This window comes from Pinus tabuliformis, chromosome 2_1 (genome assembly GCF_031772625.1).
Source record: "Pinus tabuliformis cultivar Carrire ecotype Pingquan chromosome 2_1, CPIR1, whole genome shotgun sequence".
In the NCBI taxonomy this organism is placed as follows: Eukaryota; Viridiplantae; Streptophyta; class Pinopsida; order Pinales; family Pinaceae; genus Pinus; species Pinus tabuliformis.
Window position 1 is genome coordinate 853,881,011 of NC_142299.1, and position 22,529 is coordinate 853,903,539.

General features: G+C 37.7%; 1 protein-coding gene across 3 annotated transcripts in view; it reads left to right on the top strand.

Moving 5' to 3' along the window:
• The window catches only part of LOC149203346 (uncharacterized), a 62,940-nt gene extending 50,040 nt beyond the window's left edge, over positions 1-12,900 (top strand). Inside the window, exons 3-4 of one of the 3 annotated variants that reach the window (XM_089403417.1) lie at positions 10,491-10,647; positions 12,692-12,900. The gene's annotated coding sequence lies outside the window, so the exon portion shown is untranslated. Of the gene's footprint in view, positions 1-10,470; positions 10,648-12,691 lie in introns of those variants that run through there. The other 2 variants (XM_089403419.1, XM_089403418.1) reach the window with 2 other exon arrangements.
• Positions 12,901-22,529: the final 9,629 nt, after the last annotated feature.

Sequence of the window (22,529 nt, forward strand, 5' to 3'; positions counted from 1 at the left end):
GAGAAAGATCAAGACACTCAAGTTCGACAATGGAGGTGAGTACACCTCGAATGCCTTAAAGGACCTCTGTGCGCATGAGGTTATCTTAAAAGAGATGACAGGTCCATACAACCATTAGTAGAATGGGGTTGCAGAGCAAAAGAGAAAGGTATTATTGGAGCAACCATGACTATGCTACACGACCAGGAGTTGCCTATGTTTTTATGGGCATAAGCTTGGAACATTGTTGTTTATTTGCAGAACCAGAGTCCAATAAGGTGTTGGGTAGATTGACACCTGAGGAAGCTTTCACAGGAAAGAAACCAAATTTGGCACACATCTGCATCTTTGGGTGTTTGGTATACTGCCATGTTCCATCAGAAAAGAGAACAAAGTTAGAACCTACTGCAGAGAAGGGGATTCTTGTGGGGTACAATGATACCTCAAAAGCCTACAGAGTTTACTTTCATGCACTTAGGAAAACTGTGATATGCAGGGATGTGAGATTTGTGGAGGAGAGGGATCTTAGGAGGTCTTGCAACACAAATCCTTCCATAGTGGAGCTTTAGGAGTAGGAGACACTAAAGATAGAAGCAGTGAAAACGCCTTAGGATAGTATGACAAAGTGGTGAGTAGAATGAGTAGGCCAAGTAGGAGTAACAGGACGAGGGGCAGAAGGCTCCTCTTGAGTAGGCCAAGTAGGAGGAATAGGACGAGGGGCACATGGCTCCTCTTGAGTAGGCTAAGTAAGAGGAATAGGACGAGGGGCAGAGGGCTCCTCTCGCCCATACCCACACTCCCATCATAGGGAGGAAGAGGGCCAAGTGGGATGAGTAGACACTAAGAGATGCCCAGGAGTACGTGGGTACTCCTAGATATTTAGTTAGACAGAGCAAGGCGCCACAATGCTATTCCAACTATATATGGCGTTGATGAGTGAGCTAATTGAGGCTGAGCCTTCCAACTTTTAGGAAGCATTAGAGCATCATGCGTGGATGGATGCTATGGTGGAAGAGTATTCTTCCATCATGAAGAACAATGTCTGGAAGGTTGTGCCACGACCAGAGGGAAAATCTATGGTTGGCTCTAGATGGGTGTATAAGATTAAGCACACTGCAAATGGTAGTGTGGATAAGTTCAAAGCTTGATTTGTGGCTAAGGGGTTCTCTTGGCAGGAGTGGATTGACTACAATGAGACCTTCGCCCCAGTAGCTAGAAACTCATCCATTAGAGCAACGTTTTTATTACAGTACATATGGGTTGTGTTAGTGTCAGTCTTATCTGCCTTCCACCAATGATCAAATATGCTTTTACCAAGTTTGTTAGGAGTCTCAAGGTCAAATTTTATCATGTCACTAGGTTTACAGAGTAAAATTTGGTCACTGGCTAGTTGGTCTAGGAATGATTTTATTCTTTTGGGAAAGTCACACATGCTGGTCACCTACCTCATTCAGATGAAGGTGTCATAATAAAAAGAAGGTTTTCATTATATCAGTCATCATCATCATTCCATTCAGTTTCAGGTCTTCAGTAAGTCATTAGGGTTTCAAGGTCCATCATCATCATGTGTAAATCCAGCATTAAATAAATCATGACAAGCAACTCTTTGACATTAACTTGATGAATTTCCACAAGTTCTTCATGATTTTAGTTTCAAAGGTTCTAGGAGAAGAAGTTTCAGTGTTCAAAAAGTAAAAATGCAGCTCAGGTTTCAGCTCTCCAAGGTGACTCAGTCTTAAAGGTGAAAAATAAGTTTTTTAAAAGGTTTGTGGGGCCCATTTCTTTTCAAAAGGGAAACTAACTTGCCTATATAAACCCAAAAAGCCCCAAACTCACTTCATTTGCCTTTTATTCCCCTTTGTGCATCGAGCTCTCTCTTCCATTGGCAAGAAAAACTCGGGTTTTAGGCAAATTTAGCAAAAAATTGAAGGCGCTGCGCTTCCAGAGACTGCATTGCGCTTCTGAGGCCGGCGTTGCGCTTCTGGACACTGCGCTGCGCTTCTAGACACTGCATTGTGCTTGTGCTAGAGCAACCCAAAACCATCTAGAAATCACCCAAATTGAAAATTGAAGCTTGCAATTTGTTTTCTTGCTAATCTAGACTTCTCTACAAGTAAGTACATCACTTCACTTACCTTTTTCTTTAGCAAGATGGATTCAAGTTTAAGATTTCTTCATCTAGGGTTTTTAGTGAAATTATCATGAAATGAGCTAGGGTTGATGATGGCTAGTCTAGTTTTCATATGCTAAACATGTAAATCTTTCATCCTACACCTCTACACATGTTTAAATTACATTTTGATCCATTGAACCAACTACAAATCATCATATTACTTCACCAAAAACTAAACCCTAGCTCATTCCTAAGCAGTTTGGACAGTTTTCCTAGAAACTCTGTTTTCCATTTTTCACAAACACTCCTTTCCTTCATTTCACCTCATTTGAGTTTTATGAGTTGCTCACAATCCATATCTACCTCCTAGAATTTCCCTTGCCATTTTTTCCACTCCACCTATCCATCATTTCATTTTTCACTCATCCCTCACTGTTTTTTCTCATTTTCCTGCTGCTAGGGTTTTTGTCATCATGGAAGGAGATTCTTCACCAGAAAGGAAGAAACATCATAAAGGAGGCAAAATTCTCAGATATGAACCTGCCAACTGTAATGAAATTAATACATCACCCTTCATCAAGCAGTGTTTTGAAGATGTGAATTGTCTAGATTTTTGCAAAAGGGTGTGTGAAGTAGGTTTCCATGAACAATTGACAGATTGGGTTGCTACTCATTTGAAAGGAGAAAGTGCCATTATTGCTGGGGTTGAGTTCACATTTTCAGTGGCTTCTATTTCACTTGCTATAGGGATACCAGATCATGGAGAATATTGGTTTAAGGGCATGAACTTAGATCTTGTGCATTACAGGTCCTTCTTGAAAACACCATACAGGGAAACCCATACACATATCATACCTTTTAGGTACCTGTTGGAGAAGTATGCTCCATTGATGAAAGTTGTCATGAAATTTTTCACATGTGAAGGAAGGTTTTCTAGATTATATGCCTATCACATCCGGCTTCTAATGCACTTTACAGCTCATAAACCTCTCAACATGTGCAACTATCTGTGTAGAAGCCTTGCCAAGATGTCCGAGAAGGTACAGGTGAAGAACAAAGAACACTATCCTAGTCTCTTTCATCATAGTTTGATCAAGATTGTAGTGCTCCATCAACTTGCAGAGAACATGACATGGGATTCTTTCTTGGAGACAACTTTGAAATGGCATGAATCCAATGTTTCAGTTCAGCATTCAAGCATGCCAACACAGCAAATGGAGATTGGGTCCTCAAGCAAATCAGTGGAGATTCCTAAAGCACCTAGACTTGAGGTGACTAGGATGTACAAAAGAGGAAAAAGGCTTGTGTTTACTTCTCATGATGAGAAAGGGGCCAAGCCTTCTACATCAGCAAAATAGGGGTCACCAGTACAGGATAAAGATTTGATTGAGCATGAGTTTGAGTTGGTAGACTTGGAAGCAGAAAATGAGCCCTCAAGCATGTAGCAGATTATCAAAGACAAAGACTCTCAGATCAGAGAACTCATGGACAACATGGCAAGGGCAAGGTTTGTCATTTCATTCCTAGAACAAGAAAACAATTAGCTAAAGGAAAAACAACTTATCATGGAAAAGGAGCAAGCTAAACTATTGCAGCAAGCAGGCAAGGGCAAAGCAGTCTTGGAGATCAATGAGCCTGAAGGAACTAAAGGACAAGGTAAGAAAAAGAGGCCAAGAACTAAAGGGCTTAAGAAGGCATTGAAAGAGGAGAAAAAACACATCTTGCTGGATGAAGAACTAGAGTTAGAGGACAGAATCGCCTTAGAGGTTAATGAAGATAGGGAGTATTGGCTAGACAAGGTCAATGACCACTTGGAGAAGCTTCTGGACAAGGCCAATAGAGACAACCAGCTACTAAGGCACATGGCACATCACTACCAGGCCAAGAATATGATTTGCAATGTCAAGGTCAAACAGCTGGAAAACAAGCTCAAAGAAACCCTAAAGGACCAAAATGAGAAGGGTAACTTAGAGATGCTTGCTGAAGCATCCATGAGGGCTTAACATACCTTATTTTATAGCTCATGACTAATTTTGGAGGAATTCTGAACATTTTTGGTTTTTTGGCTATTTTGGTGCCTTATTCAGAAATTTGGCTAGTCACAGAGGCGCTGCGCTTTTTCCTCAGGCACTCAAATCACAAATGGCTTGCAGTTTTGGAAAGCCCTTGGCATCCTCTCAAAACCCATTTCTTCAGATTTTCCAGAGAGGGCCTAAATTTTGAGAAAAAGAGGAAAAAGTGGTCAAAAATCAGCTTTCTAGACCTCTTTTTGACAGGCGCTGTGCTTCTGGAGTGACCTTGGGAGATTGGATTTTTGAAGGCCTTCCCATGGGTCATTTTAAAAAATTCAAGGTGTTCTAGAAACTAGACTTGAAAAGCTAGTTGACCGTTCTTTCAGATCTTCATTTGGACCTCAAGAAGGCACCTTAAAATGGGCTCAAAGTCGGTGCTGTGCTTCTGCAAATTTCTGTGTTTTTCATTTAAATTTCACTATGTAAATTTCCTAGCTTTCAGTTTGACTTGGTCAAAGTCAAAACCAGTGTTGTTAAAATCGCGATAAAATCACGATTTTTTCATCTTGCCGATCAAATCGCGATTTTTATACGAAAAAATCGCCTACTTTTTTTTTGCCGATTTTTAATGAAAAAATCGTGGGGGCTCAGGACAGCATAGTTTTATAACTTTTTTTGGGTTTTTTCATGCAATGTTTTTTGAAAGAAACAAATAATTTTTGAGTGGGGTAGCTTAATGATCAAGTCTAGGCCCTAGTATGGATATGCTATTCATGGTAATGTTAAATTCTTAAAGTAAAAGTGACATTCTCCTTAATCTTCATTTTCATCCTTTTACTTAAATTTTTAACATTACCATGAAATGACTCAGGATGTTTGAGAGTGGTTCCAGCCTCATTGGATTTCATATGGAGAAAGTAGAATTTTAGATTTCATTTAAAATCCAGCAGACTTATCAGTTTTTCAGGATTTCAGGATTGGGAAATTGTAATGTTTCCAGGTGACACCACCTGCCCGGGCTACCCCTGCCACCAGTAGAGGACGTGGTCTACCTCCTATAGCTCCTACTTCTAGTTCTTCAACGTCTAGAGCACATCAGACTCCACTGCCATTTCCACCTGCACGGGCACCAGCATCTACATCTAGAGGGAAAGGGAAAGCTGTGGCATTTTCTCGCAAGAGGGGCAGAGGAAATCAATAGGATTAGACTTTCATTTTATTGTATATGACATTATGACATGATGAGATACATTATCATATTTTTTGTTGATATTTTGAGGCTGAGTTGGGACTCAGGAGTCAGGACTTACTATTCAGGACATGATTCAATGTTATGTGTGATTTTAGCGCTAGAAATGATATTAAACAGCTTATATGTTAGTTTTTTTATCATATTTATGTGTCAATGTATTTATTTTATGTTGTAGATGGTTTGGATATTAAAAAAATTGAAAAAAAATGAAAAAAAATGAATATTTTTGTGCCAAACGCTTTTTTCCCGCTTTTTTCCGCTTTTTTCCCGCTTTTGCCGATTTTTTCCGCTTTTTTCCCGGCGCCGATTTAATCCCGATCGCGCTTTTAACAACATTGGTCAAAACTCTTGATGTAATTGAAGTTAGTTTGAGGTTAGATGATGTAATCATAAATAAATGGACATGATAGGTTGTTTTTGTTGTTTAATAGGCCTCATTAAGGAAGCAAAATCCAAAACAAAGTCTACAAGAAGTGTTTGTGTTTGACCTTCTCACTCTCACCTATTGGTTGAAAGAATCTTGGAATCAGTTCCACCACCTAGGAATTTGACTCTTGAAGGTGGGGAAGTGGTCTAATTGAGTCTATATGTATCATTTCTCTTTCAGAGAGAGAGTTTGGACTTTTGTGGAGGAGGCTTGTATGTTTATGTTCTCTTCAGCTAATATAGGAGCAGTTGCAGCTATTTTTCAGGAACTCTAGTTCAGTGAGTCTATGGTGTTTGTTTACTCTTTCTATCAGTTTCTAATGGATAAATCATCTTTCTTCACATGCTTTGTCTTCTTTCTATGAATTGCCTTGCAGTTATATAGACATGATTCTTGATTTCAAGCTCTGTTTATGTGGAATTCATAGTTGTGTTTATTTTCTTCTAAAGCTAATGAATTCATACTTTCATATGCTCATTAGTCTCTTCAAAACTCTCTAATATATGCTACATTGACAACATTTCAAGTATACCATAGCCCATTGATACCTAGCTCCTTTCTATACTTGTCTCTGCATTCCTAGAGCCTAGACCTAATCACTTGCTCTAAACCCTAGTCTAGCAAACCTTAAAATCCTAAATTCATAAATACACAAACAAACATGCATATCTAGCCTAAAAACTTTGTTCTTTAAAGCTATTCATTGATAAATACTGTGAGAGATCCCTCTTTGGTTCAGTAGGGCTAGCTACTGAGTTGAAAGTGGTTCAAGGTTATCTCTTTTGATCTCCTCCTCAGCTTAGGAAATTATAGAGGATAACAGGTTGGAGGATTCACCAGATGGACATGAAGACGACTTTCCTCAATGGTGTGGTTGAGGAATAGATTTACATTGAGCAACCAAAGGTCATTTGAGGTGCATGGGAGGGACTCCAATGTGTGTAGATTGAAGAGAGCATTGTATGGGCTCAAGCTGGCTCCCAGGGTGTGGTATTCCAGGATTGACAACTACTTGTAGGGCATGGGATTCACCAAGTGTGAGGCAGACCTAAACTTGTATTACATTTAAGTCAAGGGAAAGCATCTCATTTTGGTGCTTTATGTAGATGACCTGTTTCTTACAAGTTGTGAGAAGCCCATAGCAGAATGCAAGAGGGACCTAGTTGTAGAGTTCGAGATGAAATATTTGGGGTTGATTCACTACTTTCTCGGTTTAGAGGCATGGCAGAGAGATGGGGAGATGTTCCTGGGATAGGGGAAGTCCACAGTTGAGATCCTGAAGCGATTTAGGATGCAGGACTGCAGACCCATGTCTACGCCACTAGTGACTAACTAGAAGAAGATTGATGCTTCTAGATTAGAAGTAGTGGACCCTACATTATATAGATAACTAATTGGCTCTCTCATGTGTCTGGTCAACACCATACCATATATATTTTTTATAGTTAATGCATTTAGTCAGTTCATGGTAGAGCCAAAACAAGTTCACTGGGTGGCTGCAAAGCATGTGTTGAGATACCTTCGAGGCACAATTGAGTATGGGTTGAGATATACTCAGGTGGACGGAGTGAAGTTAGAGGGGTACTCCGATGTTGATTGGGTAGGCAGCACAACTGACAGGAAAAACACTTCAAGATGCTGTTTTAGTTTGGGATCAAGAGCAGTTTCTTGGTTCAGCAAGAAGCAGATCTCAGTTGTTTTGAGTTATGTTGAGGCTATGTACATGGTTGCTAGCTTGGCATCTTGTGAGGCAATCTGGCTTTGGAAGCTTCTCATGGGGCTATGTGATAAGGAAATGGAGCCGACTATGATTCACTGTGACAATCAGAGCTATACTAAGCTCTCAGATAATCCAGTTTTTCATGACAAGTTGAAACACATTCAAATCAGGTACCACTTCATTCGAGATTGTGTGCAGAAGGGATAGTAAAACTACAGTATGTACCGACAGATGAGTAGGTAGCAGACATCCTGACCAAGGCTTTGATGAAGGGAAAAATTGTATTCTTCAGAGACAAGTTGGGGGTGGTGCAAAACACCTTCCTCGCTAAGAGGGAGTGTTGAAAATGTAGCTTAGAAGGTGATTCTGCATTGGTCAAGTGCCATGACATGCAGAAAATCACCAGAAATTCTCTCACAACAATTATTTAATTATTTCCTAAGTTTGGACTTTAGGCATAAAGTCATTAATTTAATTTTTGACTTTATTTGCCAATTTTTATAAAGTTAAAAAACTCAACGAAAGATTATATTCTGACCCTAGATCTCAGGTGTGGAGATGCATTCTTAGCCCTTCATCACTTTGGAAATTAGGTCAGAAATTGTAAAGGGGAAATAGGCTGTTGGATAGGCAGTTCGATTGGCAGTAGAGAGTCGAGACTGGGCTTTCAGTTGAAGATCAAAAGCAAGAACTGACAGCAAGAGAGTATTGGCAAACAGGGCAGCAACAGGGCATGAAGACCAAGTTATACAGGCTGAAATTTGTTGGGCCGCACAGGCCATGTTTGCTGGGATATACAGACCGACTTTGCTGGGTCGTACAGACCACATAAGCCAGACTGTAACAGCATAAAGGCTGAGAAATTGCTGCTGTAATTTTCTGAGCGAATACTTTTGCTGTAATCGAGATTTGTGAAGCTGAATAAAGGCCCAAAGTTTGTTGGTTTTCTTCACGCTGGGTTTTCTAGGGTAAAACTGTGTCAAACAATTTATGTGCTTGGTTTTATGGTTGATTTACTTCTGCTGTGCATGCTAAGTTAGGAACCCAGAGTATTTTGTGTTATAAAATTCAGAAATGAAAGTAATTTTGTTTTTGTACTGAGTATATATATTTTATTGAACATAAATTCTGATGTGGGTTCAAAAAACTAACTGTAATTTCCTTCCTTTCAGATTTTTCATTTCATGCAAGTAGGTGATTATGTCACCAAAGCGAAGGAGGTGAATTAATCAATAATCATAGTTAAATTTGATTTCCTTGTCAAAAAATAATTTGTTTGTTATTTATTTCCTGCCCTTAATTAACCCTCACAAACTCATCACATAATCCCTATCTTATATAAATAGGTCACTAAACAAGATTAAGATCCCAATAAATTTACTGACTTTACTCATCCCTCCTTGTTTACCTAATTTCTCCCAAAAACCCGGGTGGTGGCTCTATTTCCTTTCGAGCAATCAAGATTGGATCCGCCCTTTCTTGTGGTAACTACCATGTTGTAGAATGAAGAGTTTTGCTTATAAGTGCCATCTATTTTCCTCTAATGCTACTCTAATATTACATTGAAGTGGTTACACTTGGGATCACTTTTGTCTATTTCTATCTTGTTCCCTGATTGTGGTGGTGATGCGGAATTATACACGTCAACTAAAAGTACATTAAAAAATCTGTTTAATTGATGACGATGATGACTATTATCACCCACTAAGACCAACTTCCATCTATCAAACCTTGAGAAAACTGATAAGGGTTAAATGATTTGCTTTAACCTTTTGTTACAATGATCAAAAAGATGAGAAGTAAACTTTCCTTGGTTTCTGTGGTTTCACTGAGTTAACAAGTTATGATTTTTTCCCCGAGGAAAACTTCAAGGGGAAACCTAACAAATGCTTCCCCACATTTGTGGATGGCATCCCTAGTAAACCTGTTGGCAAAACTAGTGCGCCTCATCCAGGGGCATTGAATTGGGCACCTATATGCATAAAACTAGTGAAGTGGCCAGCAACTTTGGCAACCACTAGTTGAGCTAACTCCTCAGGCCATTATGACAGTTATTATATAGAACAATAAAATATATTAATTACTTGTCACTTTTGATGGTCCAACCGTCCACCATCAAAAGCTGTTGGCCGAATTAAGTTGTTGCATACTAGTCCTATTTGACAAGCAATTTGCTTAAAATGTTAAGTGCAATAAAACGATTGGGAAACAACCTAAGAATATTATGCAACAAAATTCCATGGTTGTTTTTATCAAGTTTGGTTGAACCAACCATTGTAGGTTGATCTAACCTAACGTTAGTTGTGCCATTTTTGTGTTCACCCTTGCTAGTCTGATGTTCTTGAAAGGTGGGTTCATAAATTTATACCCAAGTTATTCATGGAGTTACCTTTGACACTTTAAAGATGGCTTGTGCCCTTCAATAATTTGGTGCTTATTTTGATATTTTGACTGTATGCCTTTTGGGCTTGCCATAAAATCTTTCGTTGTGGAAATTTTGGCTTGAGTGAGATCTTTGCCTTCGTAAAATGCAATAGATTCCAAAGGCCCTTCCTCTCTAGTCAATGTAAGTGCTCTGATGAGTACTTGGTTTCTTTATTTGAAAGTTTCTTTTCTCATATTATGAATGATTCTAATCAGGTCACATGCTACTTGCTGCCTTTCTTGAGCATATTGCATTGGTTATGCCAGAAAAAAATGTTACCTGCATTGCCCAACATATATAATTATAGCATTTAAAGTGTATATTATCAGATATCTTTATTAGTTACCCTTCCACCATTTTAGTGGGTGTCACATATTTTCCACATTGTTGCCTAGATATAAACTTAGAGGGGTTATGCCATGGCATTCCTTTGCAAACAAAACGTTACCAGTTGGTTTAGTCCAAGTGAAGTTGATTGGCAATTTGGCATATGTGTCAGTATCTTGAACTAATGATTTTAGACCTAGTCTAATAGCTTACAGCAATCTGGCCATGTTGACAGCACAATGAAAACCTGGAACACCAAAGAGGGGTTGGTCGTATGCAAACAATCTATCAGCATTATACTACAGGTACAGCAAAATAGGCAATTTGAACAAAGGAAGCAAACAAAAGAGAAATCAAAACAAATCTGGCATACTTATCATCCGTATACTCAGGTATGTGCACATACTCCATAGTAATATTGTGTATAATACCTTTCAAAATCAATTTCAATGATATATAGGAAAGTTCCATGTTAATGAAATTTTTTTTGTTCCTTTTATGAGTCTATTTTAAACATATACCAGGTTCTCAAAATTCACGGAGATAAGGAATTTTATCCTTATTTCTTGAATCAAATTTGGAAACTGCTATTTGCACATGCAATATTCTGATAGAGCATTGGACCTATCTCTCAATTGTTCTGTCAGAAACTGGAATAACATATATCTTGGTATTGGCATTGCATTCTATGATACCAGCTAAGGGATGTGGTAAATGATTAAGCCGCACTATTCAAAGTTAATGGTATGGATCCCTTGAGATACAAAATTTGGGCTTTAAGTATACTGGTCTGTTTGGCAACCAAGAGGACAGATGAAGTCTGTATTGCGTTCAAGAAAACATTATAGACTTGTGCTAGCTTGTCCTTAAGGAGCATACATATTCTTTTGCTCCAAAGGGGGGTGGTATATGTATCTCTTGTTGAAAAGCTACTAGGTTTGGTCTTCATAATGACTTGTGTAATTGTGATTTTATGTAATTGATGAAAAGAAGAAAAATAAAATTATTATTATGCTTGTCTCATGGGTTTCATGAGCAAGGAATTTTATTTTAGTATGACTCCCATTGTGAGTCCTTAGGATTGGTCATAAAATCAATTTGAGTCTATGTCATGTATGAAGGACCCTTCTTGGGCATATTACACTTATGTATGAGTCAATAGTATTGTCAAGTAGCCCTCCAAGACAAGCATAAGTCATCCCTCTTCAAGTCAGCTTCCATAAGTGAACTCATGTCGGCATATATGGAGACAACCTTTCAGCAAAGTCATGTCGGCTTATTTATTGTGGGAAACAACTATATATACCAGTCTAAGGTCTTCGCATTACTACACCACAGCAGCTCGGATTGGTCTCTGAAATAAGGTGCGGATATCACAGTAAAACAGTTTGATGATCTCTGAGATATAGCTCGCAGAATTTCAGAAGATAAGTTTGGTATACAGTGACAGGAGTTCGGATAAATCACAGAAAAGATCACAGTGAAGAAGATTTCGGATAATCTCAGAGGGAAGGTCTCGGTGATATCTCAGTATCACTATCTCACAGTCTCGGTGCTATCTCACAGTCAAGGTCTCGGTGCAATCTCTGTTTCGGTGTCACCACAGTAAGAAGAATTCGGTGCCACCTCAGTAAGAAGGTTCCGGTGTCATCACAATAGAGGATCTCAGTACTACCACAGAAAGAAGATCTCAGAAAGAAGGTCTCGGTGTTGTAACATCTCGGTGATGATACAGTAAGGAGATCTCGGTGTTATGACAGTGATTAGATCTCGGTGCTAAGAAGTGAGAAGTGGAAGAGGAGTCAAGAAGAGGAAAGGAGCAAAAGGTTGACTGTCAAGAGAACTTGTGTCTTGGTCTTGGAGTGGCAAATAGGTCAAGGGTTGTGGTCTTGGTATACATCAATTGGAATCTCTATAAGAAGAATTTGTTCGGGTTTTCCTCTCAAAGAGTGAGGGGTTTTGGCCCTGGGTGATAGCCTATATTCCGTCTCTTGTCCCTTTATGGTTTATGCATTGGTAGCTGTTTGATGAGGAAGAACACTAATAACTTAAGTAAAGGAAGATCCTAATCTAAAGAAGTAAAAAGCACTCACAAGCAGTTACTAATAGAAGAGAAATCACTTAATCTCTATGCCCTAGATTTCTTAACATCTCTTTCATCTCCTGTTTTTTCTGAATTGCCACTTTCTTTTTGATGTCTCCATATGTTTGTAATTTTGAGATGTGGAACTCTATACTGATTGCTGTCCTATTTGATTTATAATACATAAACGCACACGGCCATATGTATAAGTGTATTTGTGTGTTCATGGTTTAACTTTAGAGTTTTACATTTTAATATTTCTTTTTTCAGAATCTTCAGTTCAATGCATTTCTTACATAAATTATCTTTCAGTTTGTATCACTGTCCTTGAGAAATATTTATTTCCTTAACAGAAATGCAGAGATTGCTCTTCATGAAGCTTGAAAAACATGAAGAAAGCATGCCAACTCGTGTTCAATTATAGTTAACATGGTTTACCATCAAGGTGAAACAGATCTTGCTAAAACAGAATTTCTGAAGATTCTCCGGCAAGAAGATACTCTGAATGAGGTTGAGAGCTTGTTATTCCTGCCCTTATTAGTTATGTTCTATGTAGAAGCAAGTTCAGAGGATTCAAATTAAGTGCAGTGTCTCCTGGTGCTATGAATTTGAAGTCTTGTAGTCATTGGTACCCCCTCCCAACTGTTGATGACACGCTTGGAACATGCATAAGAATTTTGAGTTGGTGCCTTTCTTACACATGGGTATTGAATGGCACAAAATGGGTTTGGTCTAGTTGAAATAGCGTTGGTGGCATCGTACTAAACATTTTTCATTTCTATTAGTTGTATACAGAAGTCTGTACCCATTGAGTGAATCTATTTATTTAGTGAAACAGTTGCAGGTCTTTGATCTCTATGAATTTTCCTTTTGGAATTATAGGGTATTAATCTAAGAATAATGGTTGGTAAGTGCAAATGTATTTTCAGTATGATGTAGCAACAAAAGCTGTCCACCTGTACTATTCCCATTTACTGATCATCTTTTCTTGCAGTTTTATAGAGTTACAGGGTTCCAGTAAGATTTTAGTCCATTTTTGTTCAAAGGGACTATTGCCATTTACTGCTCGTCCTTTTCTTCAGATTTAGAGTTACATGATTCCAATAAAATTTTAGTTCATTTTTTTCCCCAAAGGGGAGAAGTCACATATTTTTAAAAGGACTGGGTGTCTTTTGCATAATTGGCACAAAAGCGAAACACACAGAAAAAACTGAGCAATAACACCAGAAAGAACTTGAAAGAGAAAGATACTTAGATATATTATTGAGAGATCGATCATCTCTTTATAAGGGTGAAATAGCATTAACCTCAATTCATAATTTGTATAAACCCTAAAACCTAAAATGGTTTGAACGGATATTAAGTTTGTATTACATTATTTTATTGAATCAAACTAAGTCATTATGTGAGTTTATTATGAAGCTCATCACTAAATGTAGTATGATCATTATTAACGCTAACATCCTCCCTTAATGGCCATTCTAGAAAATGCACCAAGTCTATCTCTAAATTGCCCAAATTTATTTAGCCCAAGGGACTTAGTGAGGATGTCTGCAGTCCAGCCCTAAACTAGACAATGTTGCAGCTCAACTTCTCCATATTCTTTTACATTCTGTAGAATTGAGTGACAATGTACATCAACATGTTTTGTTTGCTTATGAAAGATGAGATTCTTTGCCAGCATGAGAACTCCTTGGTTATCACAAAAGAGTACTATAGGCTCACTCTGATTAACTTGCAAATCTGCAAACATTCTACTAAGCCAAATTGCTTCACATGCCCCATTTATAGTTGCTTTGTATTATGCTTTAGTAGAGGAAAGTGAAACTGCATGTTGTTTCTTGCTGATGCAAGACATTGCTCTTGCTCCAAGATTGAAAGTGTAACTTGTTGTAAACTTCTATCCATGGATCCTGTGCAATCCAGGTGTAGCCACACAACCAAAGCTCCCTGCATTTACCATATATAATGCCAAAATCTAATGTTGCTTTTTACTTATCACAGCACCCTCTTTGTTGCTGTCCAATGTTCTACTTTGGAGTTATCATAAATCATGAAATGTAGTTGATTGTATAGTTCAAGTCAGGCCCAGTCGTTGTAACATATATGATATTGTGTGCTGGTTGCTTGCATACTGATTCATTTGCTGTTTTTGAATTAGTCTTGGTTGAAAGTTTCAGCCCTTTCTCCATAGGTGTAGATGGGATTTTACAGTCAATCATCTTGAACCTGTCTAACGAACCTTTTGCATATTTTGTTTTTGAAGCAAAAATATGTTTATTACTTAGTCAAAAATTATACCTAAGCAGTAAGGTAGGAGACCTAGATTTGTCACATCAAAAGCATGTTGGGGAGTGAACTCGAGAACAATGAACATAAAACAAAATCTAAAAGAAATGAACAAAAGAATAGTTATGCTCCAAGATGATGGGTGGCGTTTAAAGACACTGTTACAACACTTAAGCACAACACATTCTGATCATAACATCACAATGCATGATAATGAATCAACAATTTGAAACTTGATACTTCCACACATATTCGACCCATAGGGTCTTTTTTAGTGTCCAAATCTAACCAACTTCCTTAAATTGTGGAAGATTCGGTCTACAAATGAGTGTCAACAGTTTCAACCATTTTTGTGAAATTTGCATTGTTTTGTTAGCTAGTTGACCCAATTCTCATTGGTCAACTGTTCTCCAGTCAGTTACTCGACCAACTTGTTGACCAATCAGTTGACTATTTTGCTAGTCTATCATTCAAGTGAATGTCTTGTTAGTTGATCCTCGACTAAAACTTTAGTGCTTTGATGAGCCAACATAACCTTAGGTTCCAACACCCCCCTCCCCCCCATCAGTGCAACGCTCTGGAGGTTCAAGAGGTAAAATTATGCCATCATGGCAATCCCCATAATTGCAACTACTTGAAGCTTGATCATGTCACATAGCTTGATGAACTTGGCTTCAGACAACAAAATCGTAAAATATCAACGATTTGATCATCTGTACTGCAATAGACAAGAGTGACAACATTCTCTTGAACCATCATAAGTAATGAGCATATAGTTCAACATGCTTCATCTTACTATGTGCAACATGATTGTCAACAACCTGAATTGCACTTTGATTATCACAACAAATAGTGGTCGAGGCTTCAAACCAATATTGCATATAGTAGAGCAGCGAGACCTCAAATCTCCCTTCAACGCCCCCCCTTTGAGAGGCCAAGCAGCGAGACCTCAAATCTCCCTTCAGCGCCCCCCCTTTGAGAGGCCAAGCAGCGAGACCTCAAATCTCCCTTCAGCGCCCCCCCTTTGGGAGGCCAAGCAGTGAGACCTCAAATCTCCCTTCATCTCCTCCTTTGGGTTGGGAGGCCAAGCAACGAGACCTCAAATCTCCCTTCATCTCCTCCTTTGGGTTGGGAGGCCAACTGATACCCTTGAGATCGTTTCAAAGGCGTCGAACAACACATTAGTTTGTTCACACCCAAAGCGTCAGAGGGTTTAGTACCAGATGGTTCCCGAGTAGGGCACCCTCCCACCCGACAAGTTCCTCCCTAGCCCTAGAGAAGTGGTTGGAGACTTATCCAAAGCTTCTTTCCTTTGGTATCAAATGTTGGGAGTATCTTAGATCAAATGAAAAATCCAACACTAAAGCGAAACATACCCATAAGTGGATTTTCTGTCATCATCATCACTTTCTCAAACGGAGTCAGTGAAGTTAACCAATGAATTTGAACTTAAAGAGTCTTCAATATAAAATGAGAGGTACCCTCAATATAATGAACAATTCTCTTTGTAGCTTTCTAGTGGCATTCTCGTATATCTTGCATAAACCAGGAAGCCACATTAGCAACAAAGAAAATGTCAGGTCGATTGTGACTTAATTAAATAAGGCTACCAACTAGCTGTTGATAAAGGGAAGCATCGACTTTTGAAGATTGGCACTCTTTAATATCCCATTGAAAGGGTGTAGCACAGGTCTTACAACCGTCCATCTTAAATCATTTCAATAACTCCAAAACGTATTTGGATTGAGAGAGAGAGATCGCGTGACAGTAAGACTTGAAGACCAAGAAAGAAATGCAAAAGATCAAGATCTGTCATCTCAAAAGGTGCCAATGACTCGACTCTTCAATCTAAGAATGTGATCAATATTATTGCTAGTTATGACCAAATCATCAACATATACAACAATCAAAGTATCACGATTTTTGTGTATTACATAAAGGTTGTGATCAATTTCACAACATTTGAACCCAAGGTTGAGAAAGAATTGATCAATCTTAGCACACCAAGCCCAGGAAACCCGCTTCAAACCATACAATGACTTTTGTAGTCGACAAACAAAATTGGGCTTTGTCACAAAACTAAGGGGTTGCTCCATGTAGAATTCTTTAGATAATTCACCATGAAGAAAGACACTCTCAACATCCATTTGATGAATTTTCCATCCAAGATAAGCAACCACAAAAAGAATCAATTGAACAAAGTTCATCTTCGCAATAGGAGCACAGGTTTTGATGTAGTAGATGCCTTCTTGCTATGAAAAACCTTTTGCAACCAAACGAACCTTTTGACTCTCAACAACACCTTCAAAAGTGAATTTGGTCTTATACACCTATTAACACTTCATGATTTTCTTCCCTTTTAGTCGAGGAACTAAGTCCCAAGTATGATTCTTCAAAATAGAATCCATCTTAACCCGCATAGCCTATTTCCATTTACATTGTCCTTGTTCATCAACATAGGACTTTGGATCACAAGTCTCATGAACATGACCCATTAGAGAAATATTGGTACGCTGCTTCTAACTGCGAGTCTGTCGGCTCGAGGAAACATCACCATCATCAAGTCCAACAACATCAATTGTTTTAACAACTCATCAAAGTAAACAAGAAGTCGATGAACTAATAATTACTTCAAAAAGTCGATTAAGAGATGACTATCGATCAGTTGATGAAGCAGTTGAGATACTGAAATAAAAAAAGATAGTTGATCCATTGTTTATAAAAATATCAAAGGGATGACCATGCAACAATCTAGTGTAAAAATTCAACAACTTAGAGCCAAAAATTTATCATCAAATATTACATTTCTCCTGACTACGATTTGTTGTTTGATTGGATCAAATAGTTAATAGCTTTCGACTCTTCAGATCCCATCATGATGCAAGCATGACTCTTTGCATCCAATTTCTTTTTGAAATAGTTAGAAATATGCACCTAAATAATAGATCTGAAAACCCTGAGGTGACGGATTGAGGGCTTCTTACTCGTTAGAGAAATTTTGAGGTAAAAAATGGGTCTAAAAAAATGTACAACAAAAATCAAGTTTATAAGAACCCATAGGATTCAATATGATGATGTCAACCATGGGGGATGATTCACAATTTTTGGAGGAAAAAGGTAAAAATATAAAAAGACAAAAAATAAAAAAAACTATTTTTTCAACTCGTATTTTCAACTTATCTCCCTACGATTTTATTCAAATTTCAAGTGGGAGCACTCGTCGGATGAAAAATTTAATTTTGCATTCAAAGAGTACCCATATGTTGCATACTTAAGACGAACCCTACTACACGAAAAATGTGAAATACATGAAAAACATGATTGCAATCACATTTTTTCATGTATTTCACATTTTTCGTGTAGTAGGGTCTATCAAAAGTATGCAACATGGGTACTCCTTGGATGCAAGATTAAATTTCGCATCCAACAAGTGATTTTACTCTAAATTTGAGTAAAAACGTAGGGAGATAAGTTGAAAAAATAATTTTCTATTTTTTCCCTCTAAAACTTGATGAGGTAATCTACTATTGTTATTATTTTTTTTTGTTTGTCAAGTGGTATGAGTTCATCAGAGATTACATCAGGTTTGACCTGTGGCTTGAGAAATTGCGACCCAAGGGCATCTAAGCCGTCAAAATCCCCTGGGGATCACACCCGACTTGGGCCACACCAACCCTTTACATGACAAAATTTTTGCCCACGGAGTTTCGAATCAGTGATCTTCACATCACGAATTGACTTAACAATACACCCCATCACCATCTATTATACACCCTGTGGGCAATCTAATATTATTTTATTATTTCCACTATTATTTTATAATATTCATTAGGAGACCCATTTTAGACTTCAACATTTCTCTAATGACATCATCTCTCCATCAGAGTCATAGAACTAATAGCTCTAGTTGGAATAAGATTCAGGAGATAGTTGGCACATTAGATAGTTTGAGCCCAAAACTTAGTTGACAAGTCTTTGGCCTATAGGAGACATCTAGCCATCTTTACTAGGGTTTGATTCTTTTGTTCTGCCACACTATTATGTGGATGAATATGAAGGATTGACCTTTACCAAGGGATACCTGACTAAACAAGGTAATATTCAAATGATTGATTCATGTACTCTCCTCCATTACTAGATCTCATGGATTTAATAGATTGATCACATTGTTTTTCAACCAATGCGGTAAATTCCTTGAATCTTTCTAATACACGACTTTTATTCTTCAAGAAATAAACCCAAGTAAACCTTGCGAAATCATCAATAAAGGTTAAAATATACTTCAGGGTTTGCTTAAGAAAGCTTATTAATGCAACAAAGGTCACTATCAACAAGCTCCAGTGCTTTCTGTGCATGCCATGTTTTTCTAGAGATAAAAGGTGCTTGACAATGCTCACCGGATGTTCCAAGATTAAACCTAGAAGGACATTACTACTTAGACTCGTTGAGAAATCAGGACGCTTGCAAATTAGATTAAATTTCTTTATTTGATAAATGCTTGTGAAATTTGTTCGCTTCTTATTAATTTAATTATGTTCTTCTTCATCAAACAATTATCAAACGTACAAAACATGAAGATCACAAGAAAAACAATGAACACAAAATATAGGCTCCAAGCCAGGAAAAAAACCCCTCCAATGGGAAAACCAAAAAAATTCTCTTCTTATAGAATTAAATCAAAGTGAGGTGTCCAAGACTCATGACCACAAAAAGACTTCAACCTTCTAGATGCTAAGTCAAACGCTCCTTTCTGCATAGCAAATTTATCAAAAGAGAGCAACAACAAATCTTCAACAAGAAATGTGATAAGGCAACACTTCCACAAATCAGAGTTCAAGAGAAACCCTTCTATTTTAGACTTCGTCTCTTCCCTTATTTGCTATTTCTCTCTGCGATATTTTAGATCCATTCGTGCGTATTGTGTGTGTCCAAATGAGCTCAACTCACCCTTTATTTATAATGTCCATAGGGGTTCAAATAGACATGTCCTTTGGGGCAGGGCCAACTTGACAGGCTGGGACTACTTGGCATCTAGAGGTAATTTTGACCAAAATATATATTCAAAAATTCTTTTTCCTCTTTCTTTTCAAAGTCCAAATGGGATTTGACTCTAGTACAATAATTTGACTCAAGGAAAATAAACCCTAGAAGCAAGAAGAATATGTTCGACCTAATTAACAAATTGATTTGAGTATGAAATCCATGCTTGAAAAAATAATTTTTTTCCTTTTTTTCTTTTCTTTTTGCTTTTACATAAAATATATAGTTACATGAGTACAATGACAATTATGAAGACCGAACCTAGTTAAAATTTTCAACACTCTCTCTTAATTGGGAAGGTATTCTTAATTGCACAACAGGGTACAAGGAAACTCTCAAATTGAAATATTCTCATAAGAAGAGCCAGATTGACATGCCATTTTTAACATCATGACCAACATTGTCAACATAACAAGGCATTGACTAACAAGCTCTATCTCTTCATTAGATTAGAGCATAATGTTGGGGAGGCAATGACTATAGACACCATCATCATTGCCTCACAAGGCACATACCCCATCTAGATGTTCACCAGGTATGTCCTTAGGACTATTCTTATCTTGGATTTTCAATCCTCAAAGAATATTGGTCCTCTTCGACCACTCTTATCTTGGATACCCTGTCAGATCCTCAAAGAGTGTTGGTCATAGATGCTTATCCAATCCTCCATTCTCCTTACCAGTGCCTTCACTAAGACTTATGACTGTTAGTTCTGGTCTAGTGCATGACACATGAAGAATGTTGTGTCCCTCATCACTCCCTCTTAATTAGGGAGGTAATCCTTACTCCCTTTTAACAAGGGAGACTTCAACCATAAGCTTTGTTTGTTTTGTTCATTAGATGCATGTTCTGTTGTAGAGATCTTAAAGCAGCAGTTACAGGGCTCCTTCTTCTTGCATCATCATATTGTTCCTAAGCTTCAAACTTATTGGATGTTGTAGAGTCAAACTTCTTCATAATCTATCTTGGTGACAAAGTTCTCATTATCTTACTTAACACTTTCCATCAACGATCATTTGTAGTATCTTCATCATCATAAGTATCTTGTGAAACCAACTAATGTAGTATTTCATTGTAGCTCTTTCTATTCAACTGGGAAAGTGAACTTCTTCTAGATCAACATCAAAACCATCATGATCAACCATCTCATGTCTACCTTTTCCGCCTTTGTAGTGTAAATATTTTTGCCATATATTATTTTAAGCCACTACTAGTGCAAATCATGATGGAATTTCTCGTCAAGATGTCAAATTCTTATGCTTGTTCCTTTTGATGTGAACATCCTTCTACATGGTTTGTCTTCATATAGTACCGGGGTTCTTCATGCTGTTCGGATTTCAATCATCAATCTGGAATGAAGCAATCAACAAGCTTCAATATCATAATCATTATGATCTTTACAACTCCTTTACATTTGCGGTTAGTAATCTTCTTTCCATCTGATCGTCTTCTTTGACGCATACATCAAACTGCTCCTTCCTTCTTGGTCTTCATGCTATGCCACGTTCCTTAAAGTCTTTTGTCCACTTAGTCAAACTTTAGATAGAACTAGCCTCACCCTGTAATTTTGGTTGGAAGACTCATGAAAGAACAAGGAGATAAAATATAAAGATTGTAGTGCAAGTAATAATCAGAAAGATGTTAAATACTCATCTTTGGAGGAAGGTTGACTCCCTCTTAATCTTGGACCCCTTTTCATCAAACCTTGTCTTCAGATCATCATGATATAATACCCGTCGTTCTAAAGAACTAGGTTCCTTTTCTTTTCACAGTGAAAACAATAAGTTAGGGTTTCTATCTCTAGGGTTTCTCCTTTTATTACATACGTTGCTAGGGTTTATAAACCCTAGATGTCAAGACTTGTCACTTACAAATTGTAGAGTTCTATGAACACCCAAGAGAATTAGTTGCAAAACCCTAGATTCTTCAAGATCTTGTTACATTAGAAAACTCTATGCAAACCCTATAACTTTCATAATCATGCTACAAAATCTTAATGATATCTTTTGACATGCCTTTTATTTTATTAAATTACAAAGCCTAATCAACATAGCAACAATCTCTAATTCATTTTTATGCATATCTCTTTCCATGATCATTACCATGACCTAAAGAACAAAAACTATATGTACCTATTAGATATCGTTTTTGGGATTCAACTGCGTTAAGTAAGTCATTAACGTATGACCATTTCCATGAGAGTTAGTCGTAACTGACTAATTTCTCATGATCTTTGAATTGTTCACTTAGCACTCATTGCATCGGGTGATGCTCACAGGGGTGAAGAAGTGGGATTGAAACTAGTGAAATGAATCACATAGCGTCAATCGTCACTTTCGGGGCTTGCACCCGATAACCAGGACTTCCCGGGAGGTCACCCATCCCAGATCTCCTCTGGCTCAAGCGCGCTTATATGTACCTATTTTGAATTTTACCTGTCCTTCTTTGCAGAGATATGATCTTGACCAACTTCATTCAACATTATTTCTTCCAAATTTCAAGTCGGCCTCATTGATGTCACTCTATCTTTTATTATGTAAAAGGAGGAGATCTAAATAGCGTGACTGCCTTAAGTACTATCCATAGAATTTTAATGATTCGTTCTTCAAACTAAGATATGAACCAAGTCATCATACTTCTTTTATCTAGATTTATTGTTCACTTTAGAGATGATTTACACTTCATTTCATCGATCATTATTATTAGATGTTGTCATGCCATACATCGTTGTTTGCAATAACATGCCACATTCGGTTATTGCCATAAATATGAGGACATACTTTCATATGTCAAACATCCATCTATAGGTCAATATCTGCCATATGAATTATAGTTTCACTGTTGTTGTGAAAACAAGCTCAC